We start from the raw sequence: 19547 nt of genomic DNA, 5'->3' as shown, positions 1-19547 counted from the left end.
GCAAATTTTTGCTCCTCTACCCTACCCCCATTCCCACCCACCCCATAACACTTAGACTTATAGATACTATCTGCACACTCCACTAATTACTAGTCCCGCCCACCGAACCATCTCCCATATACAATTCACCAGACCCCAATCAGTTCACCCTTTACCTACTCTCTACCACAACAGCTGTAGATACCACTCCTTCCCTCCTATACTCTATCCACCTACTTATACCCCTCTGTACACAAACTTAAACATGCAACATACCCATCCTCCACAACTTGAAATATACCTAATAACCACCATCTCTCTACTCCTCCTCTCCATCCTAATCTCTTATCACACTGAGCTTTATGTGAAACGCAACTCAATGATTCCACAACCACTGCCATCAAACTAATACACATCCCTATATCACCATCTGACCTCTCCTCCTCCAAACCTCTTTTATACTCTAACAAACCAACTTATAAAACTAACCCCACTCCTCCCAAAAAATAACCAGAATACTACACAAACGTCACCTACTCCAAAATCTCACCTGCTGTGGAGATAAACACCCTAATCCAGGTCCCAACTTATCAAGCGTAACTAATTTAAATCAGAGGCTCTATTCAAAAGGCCTACCTCTTCTCGCCTCCTGTTAAACATAAATTCGAGAAGTATACTCAACAAAATGCAAGACATACATGCCCTCCTAGCCTTATACAAACCAGAGATAGCGGTGTTGACAAACTTGGCTTAAGCCAGAATACCACAGCAATGAGATCACTCCACCTGGATATAATGTTATACATAATGATAGAATAGGGAAAAAAGGTGGAGGTGTAGCCATAGTCTTCCAAAATCATCTCACTATGGAACAGTTTGAATGCAACACCCACGAAACAAAAGATATTCAAGTAATATTTGCTAAACTAAACTCCAGAAAAGATATAATTATTGCAGGTGGCTACATTCCACCAGGCAATAACATTGCTACACTGGAAAACCTGCTATTCTGGATGTCTACCTCCTTCCCACAGGTAACCATATTACTCTGAGACTTTAATGTAGACTGGGCTGAATGCTCTAGTTACAACCCCTCCTCCCATATCAACCTACATGGCTTTACCCAAATTATTTCTCACCCCACAAGAATTGATCAGAGATCCCAAACGACAGTCCATCTTAGACTGGATACTGCTATCAAACCCCAATCTCCTACAACAAGCAGGCTGTCTCCCAGACAGTCTGTGACCACCAAGTAACCTGATTAGGAATAGATCCCACCATACCATTCCCCCCACTCTAAAAACAATAAGTAACAAAAAGAACTTCATAACTAATAACCTACCTAATGCTTTAAAATTCATTAACTGGACTCCCCTTACTCACCTACCTCTAGACGAAGCAGTGCAATACTTCAAAGCCCTAAATGAACATGCACCACTATAATGAAAAGTAGGGACAAAGCCTGGGTTCATTTCATAAATGCAAAACCTCTTCCTTGAAACATTACCTAGAACTCCGCAACAAAGCCGAAAAACACATTAAGCTAGACAAAGCCAATTACTATAATACCAGGCAAGACAAATTTGCTAATAACCCTCAGAAATTCTGGACCGCAATAAATAGTTTACTGTACCCTGGAAAGTCGACCATCCCTACCCCCGAACTGCCAAAAAACCACGACATCCCAACACCTTTCAATAGATACTTTACTGAAACAATCCACCCAAAATAGTACCAGCAACCCCATAACAAATCCCACCCACACCATAGAACAAAACAACTCCCCTAACTTTCCCTACACCCTGTGTCCACTAAAGACTATTACCAAACTCCTGAAAAAACTTAAACCAACCACACTAGCTGCAGACAAACTCCCTGCTGACTTCCTTCAGATAACAGCTGAAGCCATAGCCTACCCCATGTCCGTCCGTCCTAAATAGGTCCATAACAGAATCCACTGTACCCACCTTGTGGAAAATATCACATATAATTCCACTCCACAAGGGAGGCAAATCCTGAGAGCTAACCAACTACCGGCCAATAGCAATTCTCTCACCTTTATCAAAAATATTGGAGAGAATAGTTAATTCTAATGCAATACCTCCTAACAAATAACCTGCTATCCCATTCTCAGCACGGCTTTAGACCCTCCCATAGCACCATCACAGCACTACTGTCCAGCATGGCTTTAGACCCTCCCATAGCACCACCACAGCGCTACTGTCCTTTTCCAACTTAGTCAATCACCACAGAAACAAGGGACGGTCAGTATCCGCCATATTTCTAGACTTATCTAAAGCCTTCGGTATGGTAAACCATAGCAGGCTTCTGGAAACACTAGCTACCCTTAACATCCACTCTTCCACTATATCATGGTTTAGAAACTACCTATTAGGTCGGCAACGAGCAGTGCTATGGCAAAACCAATTGTCCTCCCTTTTACCAGTCTCCACTGGTGTCCCTCAAGGATCCATTCTTGGTCCTTTACTGTTCTCCCTATTCACAAACCAGATATCTGCATCCTCAGTCTCTGCCAAAGTAGTACACTATGCAAAAGACACCAGCATTATATGTGTTGCCCCAAATATGAATGAACTACAAGCCATAATTCAACAAAACTTCACCTGAGCAAAAGCATGGTTCACCAGCATAAAACTCCTTAATCCCCAAAAAAACAACCTAATCATATTTGGCCCTGGTAGACCACCTCAGCAATGCAGTAATCTAACTATAGTCTCCAAAGCTAACATCACAATCACTCCTAAAAGCACACAAAACTGCTAGGTGTAATTATCGACAACCTCCGATTTGACCTTCACATAGCCCAATCATAGTAAACAAAAAACTGGGTCTCCTTTATAGAAGCAAACAATTCATTACCAAGGAGACTAGATCCACAATTGCAAGGACCCATCTTTTATCCGTCCGACTGTATGCCACCCCTATAATGACAAATCTTTGTCACAGAACTCACCAAAATGGAATTTTATTACAACAAGATTGCCAAGTTCATTACTGAGGCCTCTCATAGATCACATCACTGTCTTGCCCTAAAGCAACTCAGCTGGCTTGAGCTGCCCCAACAGCTGATACTTCAGCAACTCTATACAACACACAAACAGTACTACCTGCCAGACAAAATCACATCGCTACAGCAACTAATTCAGCCCTACACAACCACCAGAACCTTAAGATCCAGTAGCCAAAACCTTTTAAATGTCGTCAAACATAAAAATGATGCAGCCAAAGTTTGGAATCAACTCCCAAATCACATCACTGCTACTTCTCTCCCCGCCAATTTAAAAACACCTCAAAAGCCGCTATGCAAACAACTGGCTCTGCTCTGGTCTCCCCAGGTTAAACCAGCCCACTGCACTGTTGCAGGAATGCATGAATGCACCTGCTGATAATCACCTATTACTTCCTCTAGTTAAGCAGGTTAAACCGGTCTGTTCCAAGCACACAAACTTTTCTGAGTGTACTCCTACTAAAACATCTTGTTCCTTTTCTCTCGGATACCTTGCTACTTCTAATCTGACAAATGACTGGATATACACCCTACTACCACCACTGCTACAAAAAACCTTTGTGCAGATGTTCTTCGTGTTTCACTGTTGCAGTCATTACATTTGGGTAATCCTGCTGGCAGGTTGCCCTCAGTCGGCCCAAATTCCCATGTCCTGGGTCCTGCGTCGGCTGCTGTCAGGTCGTCAGGGGTATAAAAGAAGCAGCCGACACCATTTTCTTTAGTCTTTCTTGCTGCGCGGGGCCTGAAGCAGTTGGCAAGTGCCGGTCGGCCGACTCCTGAGATTTTCATGTTCGAGTTTCAGATCCGAAGTCTTCAGTAAAGCTAAGTACCCCGTTGGGGAAACTTTTTTCTTAGTCCAGACCGATGTCAGAAAAAGTAAATAATTGTATTTCTTGTGGAAAGCAAATACCTCATAAGGACTTTCATTCTTACTGTATTCCTTGCCTAGGTCCTGATCACAATGTTTCTGGTTGTCGGTTTTGTGCTAGATTTAACCAACGCACTATTAAGCGTTGGTATGATTTTGCTTTAAATTATTTTGGACGCCGGGTTAATTGTCCAGAAATGTTGTCTGATAGCCATCAGACTACCGGAGTTCACAAAAAACGCAAAGAAAAGGAGAGAGAGAGACAACTGAGGCCCAAAACAGACAAAGCTTCTCCTAAGCCATTCGCTGTGAGGCGCTTTTGCAGCCCCAGACGCCCGCTACTTGAGTCGCAGGCTGCTACTGACTCCCACGTGGAGTCAGCCATGCCACTGGAAACTCAAGGTATTGGAGCCTCTGATACTATTACTTCAGATAAGTCCGGAGCCGTTGAGCTGGCACCGGCTTCTGAGGGTGTATTCGGACCTAAACATCTTTACATTAAACCGACTTCAGCTTCAAAGGTAAAGAGTAAAGCACCTTCTAAAGCAAAGAAACCAACTTGAGCCATGTGGGCAGGCCTCTCTGCCGAAAAAACAGATGCTCAAAATGGCCGAAGACTTGGATTACCGTGATCAGGGGTTCCCATCCCCCTCCTGATAAGAGGCCTAGGCAAGGGACTGACTATGAATCTTCAGATCAGGTTTCTCTTTCTTCTGATCAGGAATATTCTCTTCCCCCCTATAAGGATTCTGATCCTGAAGAATCTATACCTTCAGCTTCTCTTCCAGAGGACTATTCTTTTGGGGAAACTTTGCATACCATAAGAGAGCATTTCCACTGGGAGAGCCAAGATTTTTCAGAATCTAAAAAGAGGCTCCGGGGTTTCCTTTTACTACCTCAACACAGGCCACTAGTCATTCCATCAGTGTTAGACATTGTAGATGTGTTTTCGGAGTCTAGTCTTACCCCTGACTCCTTACCTCCAGCTCCTGTTAAGCCTGACTGATATTACAGGGTTCCTGACTCTCAATTCCTTTTTAAAAACCCTGCTGCAGACCCAGAAACTATTTCACAGGGTCCCAAAAGAGTTAAAGCTTCTGCTGCAAAAAAACCCTACCCCCTCTGACAGGGATTCTAGGGCACTGGATAGATGGGGAAAAAAGGTTTACACATCTGCTACCTTGGCTATAAGGGCCTTAAACTGTCAGTTTCATATGCTCAAATATCAGCAACATGTTATCGCATTGCTTAAACAGAAAATGTTATTAAACTCTGAATGTGCAGAAAACAAGGAAATGCAGGATTTATTGCATGCAGCTGAACAAGTTGGAAAGCATACTTTGCAATGTGGTTTTGATTCTTTGGAGGCCTCCTGTAGGGCCGCAGTTACGGGTTCTGTAATTAGGAGGCATGCTTGGTTAAAGGAACAAAATCTGCCTGATCATGTCAGTTAAATTATTAGATGCACCTTTACAGCACAATACTTTATTTGGTGTTAAGGCAGAAGAGGTGTTAAAGAAAATGGAGGACAAAGCTAAATCTAGGCAAACTTGTCAAAGATTTTTTTACAAGTACAGCCACCTAGGTTTAGTAGACACTGGCCTACAAAGAATTGGTCCTTTCCTGTGTCAGACAGACCTCAAAGGGGCAGATCCAGACGCCCTAGAGGCAGATCCCAGACGTAAGGTTCATACAGGTCAAAGCAATGGGGTGCTTCTACCTCCAGAGTTGGAGAAGACAAATCACAACCATACAGGAAACCATCCCAATGACTTCCCCCCCCCTGCCTACACCAAGCAGGTATCTCCTGGCAGCACCCTTAGGGGGAAAATTAGCACTTTTTTCTCAAAATTGGCACATTATAACCCAGGACAAGTGAGTTCTAAATATCGTGTCACAAGGCTACAAGTTCCACTTACATACCCTGCCAAATGCAAACGGCTGGCCAGATCTGCCAAAAAATCAATGGGCAGAGGCATCCCTCATGGACATGGGGGCCATTCAACAAGTACCAGAGCAAGAGCAGGGGCAAGGATTTTACTCAACTGTTCTTGGTACCCAGAAAGGACAAGGCCTGGAGACCAATACTGGACCTGACTATTCTGAACACATTCCTGGATATAACAAAATTCAAGATGTTGACTTTTGCAGCCGCTTCTGCCCATGCTGGGCAAGAACGCTTGGCTTGTGACTCTAGACCTAAAAGAGGCATACCTGCATGTCCCAATCAGACAATTATGCAGAAGATACCTCAGATTCAAGGCTGGCTCAATGCATTACCAGTTCTCTGCACTGCCCTTTGGCTTATCTAGTGCCCTCAGGGTCTTTACAAAGTGCCTGGCACCAGTAATTGCATACTGCAGACAAAGAGGAATACAAATATGTCCTTCAAGGATGCATCTGCAGTCCTAACATATGGGTTGTCCTGCCTCAGGCAGCCCTTCGGTCGGCCAGATTCCAAAGTCTGGGTCTGGCCTCGGCTGATGTCGCACTTCACCCGACGTCATAGCTGCTGTGTATCGGGTATAAAGGCATCAGCCGACGCCATTTTCCTCAGTCTTTCTTGCCGCGTGGTGCCCGAAGCAGAAGCTGTTCGCAAGTGCTGGTCGGTCAGATCCAGAGATTTCTACTACCGAAGAATTCTAAAAAGCTAAGTACCCCGTTGGGGACTCTTTCTTGCCTCAGCCGATGTCAGACAAAGTAAATAATTGTTTAACTTGTGGGAAACAAATACCTCATAAGGATTTCCACTCTTACTGCCTTCCTTGTTTAGGCCCAGACCACGACTTATCAGCTTGTCTAGCCTGTGCTTCCTTCAACCGACGGACGCTTAGACATCGGTCGGAGTTTGCAGAGGAGTTTTTTGGTCCCGCTTTTGCATACAAAATGCCGTCAGAGACTCCGACTACACAATTAGCTAAAAAGCGTAAGGAAAAGGACTGACACTCGTGGTCCGCGGTTTCGGCTGAAACCACGGTTAGGCCAACCGCGAGTGTCTCGGTTTCGGCTGAAACCGAGCCCTCTGTTCTTCCTTCGGCCGAAAGCATACCTCCGATAGCCGAGGCCTCACAGAGCATGGCTGAATCTGCTACTGAAATTACCCCTGCTGAAGCAGGCACCCAGGATTTATCAGATACTACTCCTTTAGACATATCTACCCCTGCACGGGGAGCTGCTAGACCCCCTGCATCTATGTCTATCAAGGCTTTTTCCAGGGCTAAAGCAGCTAAATCTTCTAAGGCCTTACCTGCTAAAACTCCCTCTCACAGGCCTACCTCTAGTTCCCAAATGCTCAGCCTGGCTGAGGATCTCATTTCTTTGATCAGGGGATCCCAACCTCACCCAGACAGGGCCTCTCAACCTCCTCCAGATAAGAGACCTAGAACTGAACCCCCGGAACCTGTTTCTACAGACTATTCCTCGGATGACTCAAATTTCAGACCCTCAGGAAGGCCCATATTCTCCTTATGAGGATTCTGATGCAGAAGACTCCATTCCTTCTGCTTCTCCTCCTGAAGAATTTTCCTTTGGGGAAACCTTACATGCTATGAGGGAACATTTTCAATGGCAGGGCCAGGATTTTTCAGATTCAAGGAAAAGGCTTAGGACTTTTTTACATTTACCACAGCATAGGCCTTTAGCCATTCCTCCAGTACTAACAGTTGTTGTTGATGCATATAATGATGCCTGCACTGCCCCTGATTCTCTCCCTCCGGCCCCTGCCAAGCCTGACAGATATTACAGGGTCCCGGACACACACTACCATTTGTATAAGGCTCCTGTTAAAGATCCTGAAACCATTTCACAGGGCCCCAAAGCTGTAGCAGCTGCCTCTGCCAAAACCCCTCTCCCATCTGAAAGGGAATCTAGAGCATTAGAGAGATGGGGTAAAAAGGTTTATACTTCTGCTACTCTTTCGGCCAGGGCCTTAAACTGTCAATTTCACATGATTCAGTACCAGGAATTTTTGTTAGACCAGCTAAATAAAAAACTGTCCTCTCCTGAACCTATAGACCGTAAGTCCCTTCAGGATTTGGTACATAACTCTCAGCAGGTCAGTAACCATTTCTTAAAATGTGGCTATGATGCACTGGAGGCTTCCTTTAGATCAGCTATGACTGGAACAGTGATTAGAAGGCATGCTTGGTTAAAACAACAATCCTTACCAGACCATGTTAAGTCAAAACTCCTAGATGCTCCTATGGAGAAACAAAGTTGTTTGGCTCCCCTGCACAGCAGGTTCTAAAGAAGGTAGAAGAAAAAGCAAAATCTGTCCAAACAGTCAAGGATTTCTTACAGGTCCAACCTCCGAGGTTTAGCAGAAATTGGCCTTCGAAGAATCGGTCCTTTCCAGACACCTCCAGAGCACAGAGAGGCAGAAATAGACGCCCAAGAGGCAGAGGTCAATCCAGGGGTGCCTACAGGGGATGTCAGTGGCAGCCTAACAACCAGAGAAGTACTGCCACAGATTCAGCCACCACCACTTCCACAGGACAGACGCAATGACTTGGCTCTGATTCCACCTACCAGGGAACAACTGGAAGCACCCTTGGGCGGAAAACTAGCCTTATTTTCCGTAAACTGGCATTACATTACAGGAGACAAATGGACTTTACAAACAATAGACAAAGGCTACAGGTTTCACTTCCACACTCTACCAAAAAAGAGAGGAATGCCAAACCTACCACCAAGCCAAACAACAAACGCTCTAAGGCAAATCAACAACCTGCTAAGGATGAGAGCTATAGAAAAGGTACCGCCTATGGAACAAGGACAAGGATTTTACTCCAGACTTTTCCTTGTACCAAGAAAAGAAAATCAATGGAGGCCTATTCTCGACCTGTCCGCTCTGAACACATACCTCATTGTTCCAAAATTCAAAATGCTGACCCTACAGCAACTTCTTCCCATGCTGGGCAAGGAGTCTTGGCTGATGACTCTAGATCTCAAGGAGGCATACCTGCACGTCCCTATACGACCAGATTGCAGAAGACACCTCAGATTTCTTGCAGGATCAGAGCATTATCAATTCTCAGCATTGCCCTTTGGCTTATCTACTGCGCCCAGAGTATTCACGAAATGCCTGGCATCAGTAATTGCTCATTGCAGGCTTCAGGGAATTCAAATTTATCCACACCTGGACGACTGCCTAATACAAGTGGACAACAAAACAAAATTAACAAAAGATTTGGAAAAGGTTATACAACTGCTGCAAGCCTTGGGATACACAGTCAACATGCAAAAGTCAAGACTGCTACCATCCCAAAGGATAACATTCTTGGGTGCAGAACTGGACACATCAACTCAGATGGCCTTTCTCACAGAAGAAAAACAAAAGCAACTACCAGTCTATTTCATGGCATTAACAACACAGACTCAGCTTACTGCAAGGAAAATCCTGCAAGCCCTGGGTTACATGGCATCCTGCATAATATTGATTCCGCATGCCAGACTGCGTATGAGAAAGTTGCAATGGTACCTAAGGAATGTATGGTCTCAACACAAGCACAGTCTAGAAGCCCAGATTCCAATAATTCCATGCCTGAAGCAAGAATTTCTGTGGTGGGCTCAGGCCTGTCAGTTGAACAGAGGATTGCCTTTCCACAAACCTCATCCAAGCCAGACCATCACCACGGATGCCTCAGACCTAGGCTGGGGGGTGCACATGGTGGACAAGTCTATACAAGGCCTATGGACACAAGACCAGCTGAATCTACACATAAATCAAAAGGAGATGCTGGCAGTGAAACATGCAATCCAGGCATTCAGACCATTTCTTCAACAAGGACACCTGCTGATAACGACGGACAACACCACAGTCATGTGGTACATCAACAAACAGGGAGGTACACACTCATATCCTCTATGCCGGATGGCAATGGACTTGTGGAATGTGGCCCTGAACCTCAACATTCAACTCCAGGCCAGATTTGTACCAAGAAAAGAAAATTCACTAGCAGACACCTTAAGCAGAACTACCACGGATGCTCACGAATGGATGCTGCATCCAGATATCTTCAAAACCATAACAAAGAAATGGGGGCTACCAGAGATGGACCTGTTCGTCTCCCCACACAACCACCAATTGAAGAAATTCTGCACAAGAGCATACCACCCACTTGCTTGGAGGGTGGACTCCCTTTCATTCAGTTTTAAAAACCTGACAGCATATGCATTCCCACCTCTTCCTTTGATGTACAAAGTCCTACTGAAGATCAAAGAGGATCAGCCAAGGATAATCCTGATAGCTCCAGACTGGCCGAGGCAGCATTGGTACCCGCTACTGAGAAGCATGTTTCGGACACACACATGGCCTCTACCTCTATGTCCTTTACTTCTAACACAGAACAACTACAAGATCCTACATTCAAACTTGAAAACACTACAGCTAGCTGCTTGGAATATTGCATAAAACAAAATAACCCAGATTTATCTCAGAGGGTTAAGGACATTATCCTGGAGGCTCGCAGACCCTCCACAAGGAAGACTTATTCAGCCAAATGGAAAAGATACCTCATTTGGAGTGCATCAGAAGGGGAAAATGTATCATTGGCAAACATAGCAAACATCCTGGAATACTTAGCAGAACTGTTCCACAATGGCCTGTCCTACTCCTCCATTAAGATTCATGCATCAGCAATTTCAGCAGAATACAACATGGATCCACCAGTCTTCTCTCATCCTCTACTCAGACAGTTCCTGAGAGGAATCAGAATTGTAAAGGCTCCATGGAAACCACCTTTGCCTACCTGGGATCTTAACTTTGTGCTGGAAAAGTTAACACTTCCCCTTTTGAACCAGCAGCAACAGCAGACTTACAGTTCTTATCTTGGAAAACTGCTTTCCTGCTTGCAATCACTTCAGCAAGAAGGGTATCTGAGTTACAGGCATTAATGGCAGTACAGCCCTTCCTTATCTTCCATCAGGATAGAGTGTCTCTGAGAACTAACCCCACTTTTATGCCAAAAGTGGTCTCCAGAGTATCATTGAACCAAGCAATTCATTTACCTACATTCTTCCCCAACCCACAGAACAGGGGGGAAAGACTACTACATACCTTGGATGTACACAGACAATTACGCTACTATCTGGACAGAACTAAGACCAACAGAAAAACTGACCAGCTTCTGGTAGCATATGCAACAGGAATGCAAGGAAAAGCAATTTCAAAACAGACAATCTCAAAATGGATAGGAAATTGCATTAGATTTTGCTACTCTTTTCATGGAAAGACAACTCCAGAAAATATCAGGCCTCACTCCACAAGAGCTACAGCCACCACTACAGCTTTCCTACGAGGAGTGGCTACCAAAGACATTTTAGAAGCTGCTACTTGGAGCTCCGTGCATACATTTGCCAAGCATTATAATCTTCCTTTATACTCCAGATCCCGAGCAGGTTTTGCAACTGCTGTTTTGCAAGGGATCTTAACTACACCATCTTTATCTTAGTACTTCCTCCCCCAGTTTGGCTATGGTATTCTACCCATATGTTAGGACTGCAGATGCATCCTTGAAGGACATAGTACAGTTTTGTACCTACCATAAATGTAGATGTCCGATAGGTATGCATCTGCAGTCAGGATTACCCACCCTCCTTCCCCTCTGTGGTATTCCTAGGGTATTTACCCCTCTTTTAGCTAGCTGGGGAATCTGTTATGGTGTATTTGTTTGTATATATATTCTTATATGGTTTGCTTTCTACTGTTTGGCATTATTTGCATTTATCAAAATTTAGCCTTCCTAGAGGGCACCTGGCATCTGGGGCAAGAAACACTGAGGAAAATGGCGTCGGCTGATGCCTTTATACCCAATACACAGCAGCTATGACGTCGGGTGAAGTGCGACATCAGCCGAGGCCAGACCCAGACTTTGGAATCCGGCCGACCGAAGGGCTGCCTGAGGCAGGACAACCCATATGTTAGGACTGCAGATGCATACCTATCGGACATCTACATTTATGGTAGGTACAAAACTGTACTATATCCTTACTTGAACAGCGGTCTAATTTAAGCGGAGAACAAGTACATTCTTCTACAGCATCTGGCATTTGTGAAAAGACTTCTACATGCCTAGGGTACACAGTCAACGAAAAGAAATCAAAACTGGTACCCTCTCAAGAGATAATATTCCTGGTTGCAAGCTTAAATACAACTGCACAGATGGCTTATCTCATGCCAGACAAATAAAGGCAGCTGACTACCTATTTCAAAATGTTGGCAACAAAGGCCCAGTTATCTGCAAGAAAAAATCTGCAGGCTTTGGGCTTCATGGCATCCTGCATCCTACTAATTCCATCTGCAAGACTGCATATGAGGAAACTTCAATGGTACCTAAAAAGTATTTGTACTCGACATTGCCACAGCCTGGAAGCAATGATTACTCTCATTCCCTGCCTGCAACAGGAGTTCATAGGTTGGTACTAGGCTATCAGCCCTAGGGCCTATACAAGCCTAGCCATAACAATTCCATGGATATTTCTTCCCACACTATTTACTTCCCTGGACCCCTGTCTAGCAGGGCGACTGACGTGATCACTGGGGTGAATTTCCTTTCTCCCATCCAATCGTCAAAGTTCCTTTTGAAGAGGGCCAAAGAGGCACTCTGCTTGACATGTATGGGCAATCTATTCCAGAGTCTGGGGAGTCTCTGGGTCAGGAACCTATCCCTGCAGCATGTTTTGTCTATTGTGATGACAAGGTTTAGATCCCTGGAGCATGTGGTTCTGAGGGATTGGGATTTCTTTAAGTGTAGCATGTCCAACAGCTCTGGGTTTGACATGGCCTTGTATGTTAAGCAGAGATTGCCTCTGAGTAGACTATATGCGACGAGTATAGCTGGAGTTTTTTAAGGCGGTGGGCAAAGGCTTGCCACCAAAACGAGGGACAGCCATTCACATTACCCCCAGCCAGGCAGACACTTAACAACGGATGCATCAGATTATGCCTGGGGGGGCCCACATGGCAGGAAGATGCATTCAAGACACATGGTCCTCAAACCAAATGCATCTGCATATCAATCAAAAAGAGATGCTAGCTGTTCAAAATGTCCTGACAGCCTTCAAGGACCTACTTCATCCGGGACAACTGCTGATAAAGACAAACAACACCACGGTCATGTGGTATATAAACAAGCAGGGGGGCACACATTCTTACCCCCTTTGCAGACTAGCCATGACCTTGTGGGACACAGCATTGACTTGCCAAGTACATCTGCAGGCACAATTCCTGCCAGGAAGGGAAAATACTCTGGCAGACTAAGTAGAAACCTTATGGATCCCCATGAGTGTCAGCTGGATCCACAAGTCTTCAACATGATAACAAGGAAATGGGGATGCCCGGACATAGATCTATTTGCCTCCCCTCACAACTACCAGCTAAAAAGATTCTGCACAAGGACTTATCAGAGACAAGCATGGAAAGTGGACACCCTATCTTTTCAGCTGGAAAAACCTATCGGTATATGCCTTTCCCCCACTGCATTTCCTCCCCAAGGTACTCCTAAAGGTCAGACAGGAGAAGCCAAAGATGACACTGATTGCCCAAGACTGGCCACGTCAGTACTGGTGTCCAATCCTAAGGAACTTGTCTCAATGCTCAGCTTGGACCTTACCTCAGATACCTCATCTACTGTCCCAGCAAAACAATTGGATCCTGCACAGCCAACTCAGGACTTTAAACTTGGCAGCATGGCGGATAATGTAGTCATAAAAAACATACCTCTCAGTAAAGCTGTGATGGATGTCATTTTGGAAGCCAGAAGGCCTAGTACTAGAAAATCTTATGCTGGAAAATGGAAGAGATTCTGTGCTTGGAACCAGGCACAAGGAACTGATACAGCTGTGCCAAATATTCCTCAGATTTTGCAATACTTAACTGAGATGCTGGACAAAGGCCCATCTTTCTCATTTATTAAAATTCATGCCTCTGCCATTTCGACTCATTACAATACAGAGCCACCAATTTTTTCTCATCCCTTATTAAAGCAGTACCTCAGAGGAGCCAAATATTTAAGGCCTTCGAGGAGATCACCAATGCCTGCATGGGACCTCAACTATGTCTTGGAAAAACTCACCCAGCCTCCTTTTGAACCAGCTGCTACTGCTGATATAAAGTTTTTATCTTGGAAAACAGCTCTGCTCTTAGCAATAATTTCTGCAAGACGAGTTTCAGAGCTACAGGCACTCATGGCTGTGGAACCTTTTATCATTTTTTATCCAGACAGGGTCTCTCTGAGGACAAACCCAACATTTATGCCTAAGGTGGTGCCCAGTGTGGCTCTTAACCAAACTATTAGTCTGCCAACTTTTTATCCAAATCCACAGAACAAGGGGGAGAGAATTATGCATTCTTTGGACGTACACACAGCTTAGATTCTACTTGGACAGAACCAAAGTTTTCAGAAAGACAGAGCAATTACTAGTGACATATGCTGCAGGATCACAATGAAAGGCTATCTCAAAGCAGACTATTTCAAAGTGGATAGGCCACTGCATTCATTTCTGCTACTTACACCATGGCAAGTCGGTGCCTAAGGGCATTAGGCCACATTCAACCAGAGCTGCAGCCACTTCAGCAGCCTTTCTCAGGGGAGTACCAACCAAGGACATTTTAGAGGCTGCTACTTGGAGTTCAGTGCACACCTTTACAAAGCACTATCATCTGCCACTCTATTCTAAATCCAGGGCAGGCTTTGCCACTGCAGTTCTGCAGGGCCTCATAGCCGCTCCTAATGCTGTTTAGCTCCAGCCTCCCAACCATAGCTTTGGGACTCTACCTAAATGTAATGACTGCAACATTGAAACACGAAGAACATAGTACAGTTGTGTACACTTGCTATAAATGTAGATGTTAGTGTATTCACTGTTGCAGTCCTGGTTACCCACCCGCCATCCCCCTTTTTCTTCTGATGGAACCTATGTGGTGTATTTGCTTGTAGATGAAGGTAAAGTTTATATTGGTGCATGTATTTTTATACATATAAATTTTGGCTACCCTTTTAGGGGGCATCCGACATCTGGGGCAAGAAAAACAAAAGAAAATGGTGTTGGCCGCTTCTTTTATACCCCTGACTACCTAACGTCAGGGAAGGGGCGACAGCAGCCGACCCAGGACCCAGGACTTTGGAATTCAGGCCGACTGAGGGCAACCTGCCAGCAGGATTACCCAAATGTAATGACTGCAACAGTGAATACACTCTAACATATACATTTATGGTAAGTGTACACAACTGTACTTTTTTCCCAGTACTGTACTACTCTGAATCTCTCAATGTACTGCATATGTACATACTACCACAAATGTAAAACTCTGCCAATAATCTGCTGAAATGACTGTAACAAGCTTGTATATAGTCCTGATAAGATATTATCTGTCATTGTACTGCTTATAAACCTACTACCAAAAATGTAAAACTCTGCCTACCACATGCTGAAATGAGTCTATAATATACTTGTATATAGTACTGATAACATGATAATATTTGACTATTGCATGCTGGATTGTATTGCATCTGGAGCGTTTCTCCCCAGGCCTCAGCTGAAAAAGGACCTGTATCCAGTCGGACTTTCCCGGTTAACAAAAGTAAAATAAATAAATAAATTGGACTACTGGGACATGTATTGCCCCTGTATTGAACAAATTTCCATCTCAATCAAAATTTGTGTGCTTTGGCTTATGTATTATGCCTAGGTACATTTGTACTGGTGGTGTCTATTTTAAAGGTATTTTTAGTAGTAGAAATAGGTTTTACTTGCCCTATGTTTTAAATAGTAGAATATGTGGTGGAGTTGAGGATGTGGAGAAGAGCCTTTCTAAGGAAGATTTGGAGAAAAAAGGAAAATTTATTTTTAGAAATCGGAACAAATTAATGGCCCACTTAAACTTTGAATAGAATTTTGAGATGTGCTGTTTGTTTCCACCCTGGAAGCAAATTAATCTCATGCTAAATTGATCTGATTTATGTACCAGAGAATTTTGCTGCAAGTGAGAGAAGCTTGATATTGGGGTTGATTCATTTTGATTGGATTTGTTTCAAGTATCTTGTGTATGCCTGTATCTGTGTGGAAACCATAAACATGCACTTTGTGTGAAAATGTTTAATGTTCTATCTTATTGTCTCTCAGAGAAAAGCAAAAAATGGTACATTCTCTTTCATTTCTCCAAGTGTTTTGGGTTTCTACTACTATGATGGGAATGGACCCCATTCTTAAGTCAGGATATAGTTAATTTAGTATTATTTTGGTCTTTAATCGTAGCCAGGAGTGGTGGTCTCAGCACTGGCAATGTACCCATACTTACCTCCTCCTGCAGTTCGTGCAAGGTTATATGTACTGGTAGTATATTTAAGTATGACTGTAATTTTTTTGTTGTTGTTTTACTCTGAAGTGGGTCAAACTTGAAAGGGTTAAGGGAGTGTTAAATGAAAGACCAGCTCTGGTAGACACTTTAGTTGATTCTAGAATATATGCTGCCATTAAAAAAGTAGTAATTAGTAGCTCATTTAAGCATTGCATGGAAACTGTAAAAATCAGTTAGAAAAAAGAGTGAAAACAAAGGAACAATGAGAGGACATCTAAATGACTCCAGAGTATGCAGCAAAGTCCAGAAGGTTTAGGGTTTTTACTTAGAAATGTTTGCATAGGAGTTTTTATACCCAAAGCAGACTTCAGACAGTTTTTCCTCAGGTTGATAACAAAAGCTCTGAAGGTGTGATGGGATATAGACGGGCAATTAGGAACATGTTTTGGGAGTGTAAAAAGTTTTCAGATTTTTAAATAATCCCTATAGAGTACTTCATCAGAAATGTTGGTGGGAATAAATGGCCATAACTAAGGAGATGGCTCTTTTTGAGCTGCAACATTTAATCTGAATTGCCAAGATATAGTAAGGCCTTCCAAAGTTTAATATTATAGTGTGCCAAAAAAAAGCAATTACTGGAAAATGGAAATCCAAATCTAAACCAGCTATAATTGAAGTACTGAATATTGTAAATGAGGTAAAGCAATGGGGGTGGAATGTTTAGAAAAGGGAGAGAACCTATTACATAGAAATTGTGGGATCTTTAAAAAGGAAAAGAGCAAATTACATAGAAACAGAGTTTGTTGGAACAATACATGCAGAATAGTGTTCAGGATAAAGAGTTGGGTTTAACTGAAGGCAGGAATTGAGCAGTTTTCTTTTAATGGAGTGAATGGTAGTTTAAAGAAAATGTATATACTGTGTGAAAATGGGAAATGTCACTATGGTTTGTTTTCACTGTTATTAATGTATGTGCATCTATTTCATTGTTCAAAGTGGATATTAAAAAAATGTTGAAACTTATTGTGTATGGGTAAGAAACTTAGGTCTGCTTTATCTAAAGTGAGTGCCAGAACTAGCCGTAATTTGTTTGTGTATAAATTTTAAAAGACTTGTTTTTTCTTTTAGGAAATTCGCATATTTTGAAGACAAGGAGGGCTGATTGGGAAGTACACACTTGGCAAATGGTACAAAAACACTGCCTCACTTCTGGAGAACACAGTTACTGTGCCTTTCCATATATTGGGCCAAAATAGTTATATTTATAAACACACAAAAATGTGGTTTAACTAAACCTTTGTTATTATTGGTTTATGTTTAACTTTTGTTTTTGTTTTATAAATCCTGCATGTTGTCTTTGGGAATTTGTACTATAGAACCTTGTTTGAACTTTTGTTTACACTTTTTAAGAGCCAATTAATGATGCCCTTTCTGTGACGGGAGAATTAAGTTATATATATATATAAAGGTATATATTCGTGTTAAACAAAAGATTACCTAGAGCCATTAGGCCATCTTGGAGTTTTGTATACAGTAACAGACCCTGCCGTTTTTAATATAAACAAACTGAAATGGCCACCTGAGAGATTCAAAACAGCTGTCTAGTCCCTTTGTTTACTGGCAAAATGAAATACTAATGATTTGTAATTTGGCTTTTTTTGACATTTGCTTTAGATTTGCTTCATATTGAAATGAGTGATGCGCTAACTTTTGTTTCATTATACAATATTAGTGTATTTGGTGGTACTGACCTTGTAAAATATGAATTTGTGTTTTCAGTAAAGTGTATTTAATATAAATTCTTTAGATGACTGGTCTTAGTTGAAAAACATCCCTTCATACAAAAGTTTTTTTTATTGAACTGAATTAAAAAAAATTTGGTACAACTGATATCTTGGTGTAGAGAATATCTTTGTATAATGATTTTTAAGAAGCTCTTTCATTTGCGCATATTATAGTTAGGTCTTTGCAATAAATTTGTTTGGCAAAAAGAGACTAATTTAAGTTTGCCTGTTTGAGCATTTAACGCTGCAATTCCCCTACATCTCTAACTTCTCCTTTATCCTTTTCTGCTTGTCCTACTTGCTTTTTTTTTTTTTACAGCTAGCTGTATGGCTTCTCTCTACCATCCCTTCCAGTAGCGTATTCCATGGCTCTGAAACCCCCTCTGTGAAATACTTCTGGAGAGTTATTGGGAGTAGTTGGTCCCGGCAGTCTCCTCTTGTGATTGACTGAAGGAAATGTATACTTCTTAGAAAGTGAAAATGTACTTTTGTGTTAATTTTAACACAAACTGCTCATTCTGAATCTGAAATTACTGCACTTTACGTTTCATTTTCTAAAGCCAGTAAACCTTTGCCTTCTCTTACTTCAGTTTCTCAAGAAAGACACGTTACATAGCAGTGGGGGTTATGTGGCTAAAACGAACCTGCACCAGTACAATTGTCAACAATATGTTTAAATTGGTTTATGAACTAAGAACATTTTTCTCATATTACACGCAAAGTGCTGTTGGATCAATGTAACATTTTCCTGTGCTAGTTAAGTTTCTGTATGGATATATAAGATTTTTGAAACAAGTAACTGTCAGTATGTCGGTCTCAAATCTCATTGGAATTCTACCACGAATTAGAAACCGAGAATTCATTGTATTTTTTTTTTTTTTTTTTTTTTTTTTTTTTTTTTTGTGGGGGCAAAACTCCAGCACTTGTGCATCCTTTAAGTAATAGTCAACTCTGAGATTGTTGAACCTCAAAGACATTTTCCACGCTGGAGTCTCATTTGAAACACAGGAATTGTTGCACTCAGTTAAGAGTTGCAGATGTGAACATTATAACCTATAATTACTACAGATGTTGGTTATTTCTGAGATTTAATTAAGAAAATTGTTAGGATTACCTATAGCCAGGAATTTACAAATTGTACACACTTGGAACTATATTACCCCCCAGTAAAAGGTATAGGTCATGCCAGAGCACTGAATTGTACTGCCACAACCATTCTGCACTACATAAAATGCATAGACCATGAGTTGGTACTACAGTCCATTATCTCTGTCACATTACAGCTGACTGCCTTTTAGTTACAGTGCTGCACTACAACACATTTCCTTAGAGAAGCCAGAAGAATTAACTTACAAAGCAATCTGTGATAAACCTCAGTGCACATATAATGGGAGCTAGTTCCGCAAATGTCCACTCGCATCAGTACCGGCGTTCATCCTCTAGCATCCTCGAGCATCTGTGCAACATCACAACAGCTAATCCCTGAGGTTCAGCCACACCAGTGCCAGTGTTTACCACCAAGCCTGTGTGCTACATTGTGGAAACTAGTCCCACAGATCCATTCACACAAATAAAAATGTAACGCTA

At 42.5% G+C, this 19547-nt stretch overlaps 1 protein-coding gene across 1 annotated transcript in view; it reads left to right on the top strand.

Annotated features, from left to right (window-relative positions):
• The window catches only part of GNG10 (G protein subunit gamma 10), a 204804-nt gene extending 186738 nt beyond the window's left edge, over positions 1-18066 (top strand). The window contains exon 3 of the mRNA XM_044061074.1: positions 17305-18066. The gene's annotated coding sequence lies outside the window, so the exon portion shown is untranslated. The remainder of the gene's footprint in view (positions 1-17304) is intronic.
• The last annotated feature ends 1481 nt before the right edge of the window (positions 18067-19547 follow it).

This window comes from Protopterus annectens, chromosome 2.part0 (genome assembly GCF_019279795.1).
Source record: "Protopterus annectens isolate FY-2018-M chromosome 2.part0, PAN1.0, whole genome shotgun sequence".
NCBI lineage: Eukaryota > Metazoa > Chordata > Ceratodontiformes > Protopteridae > Protopterus > Protopterus annectens.
This window is presented reverse-complemented; position numbering and strand designations above follow the sequence as displayed.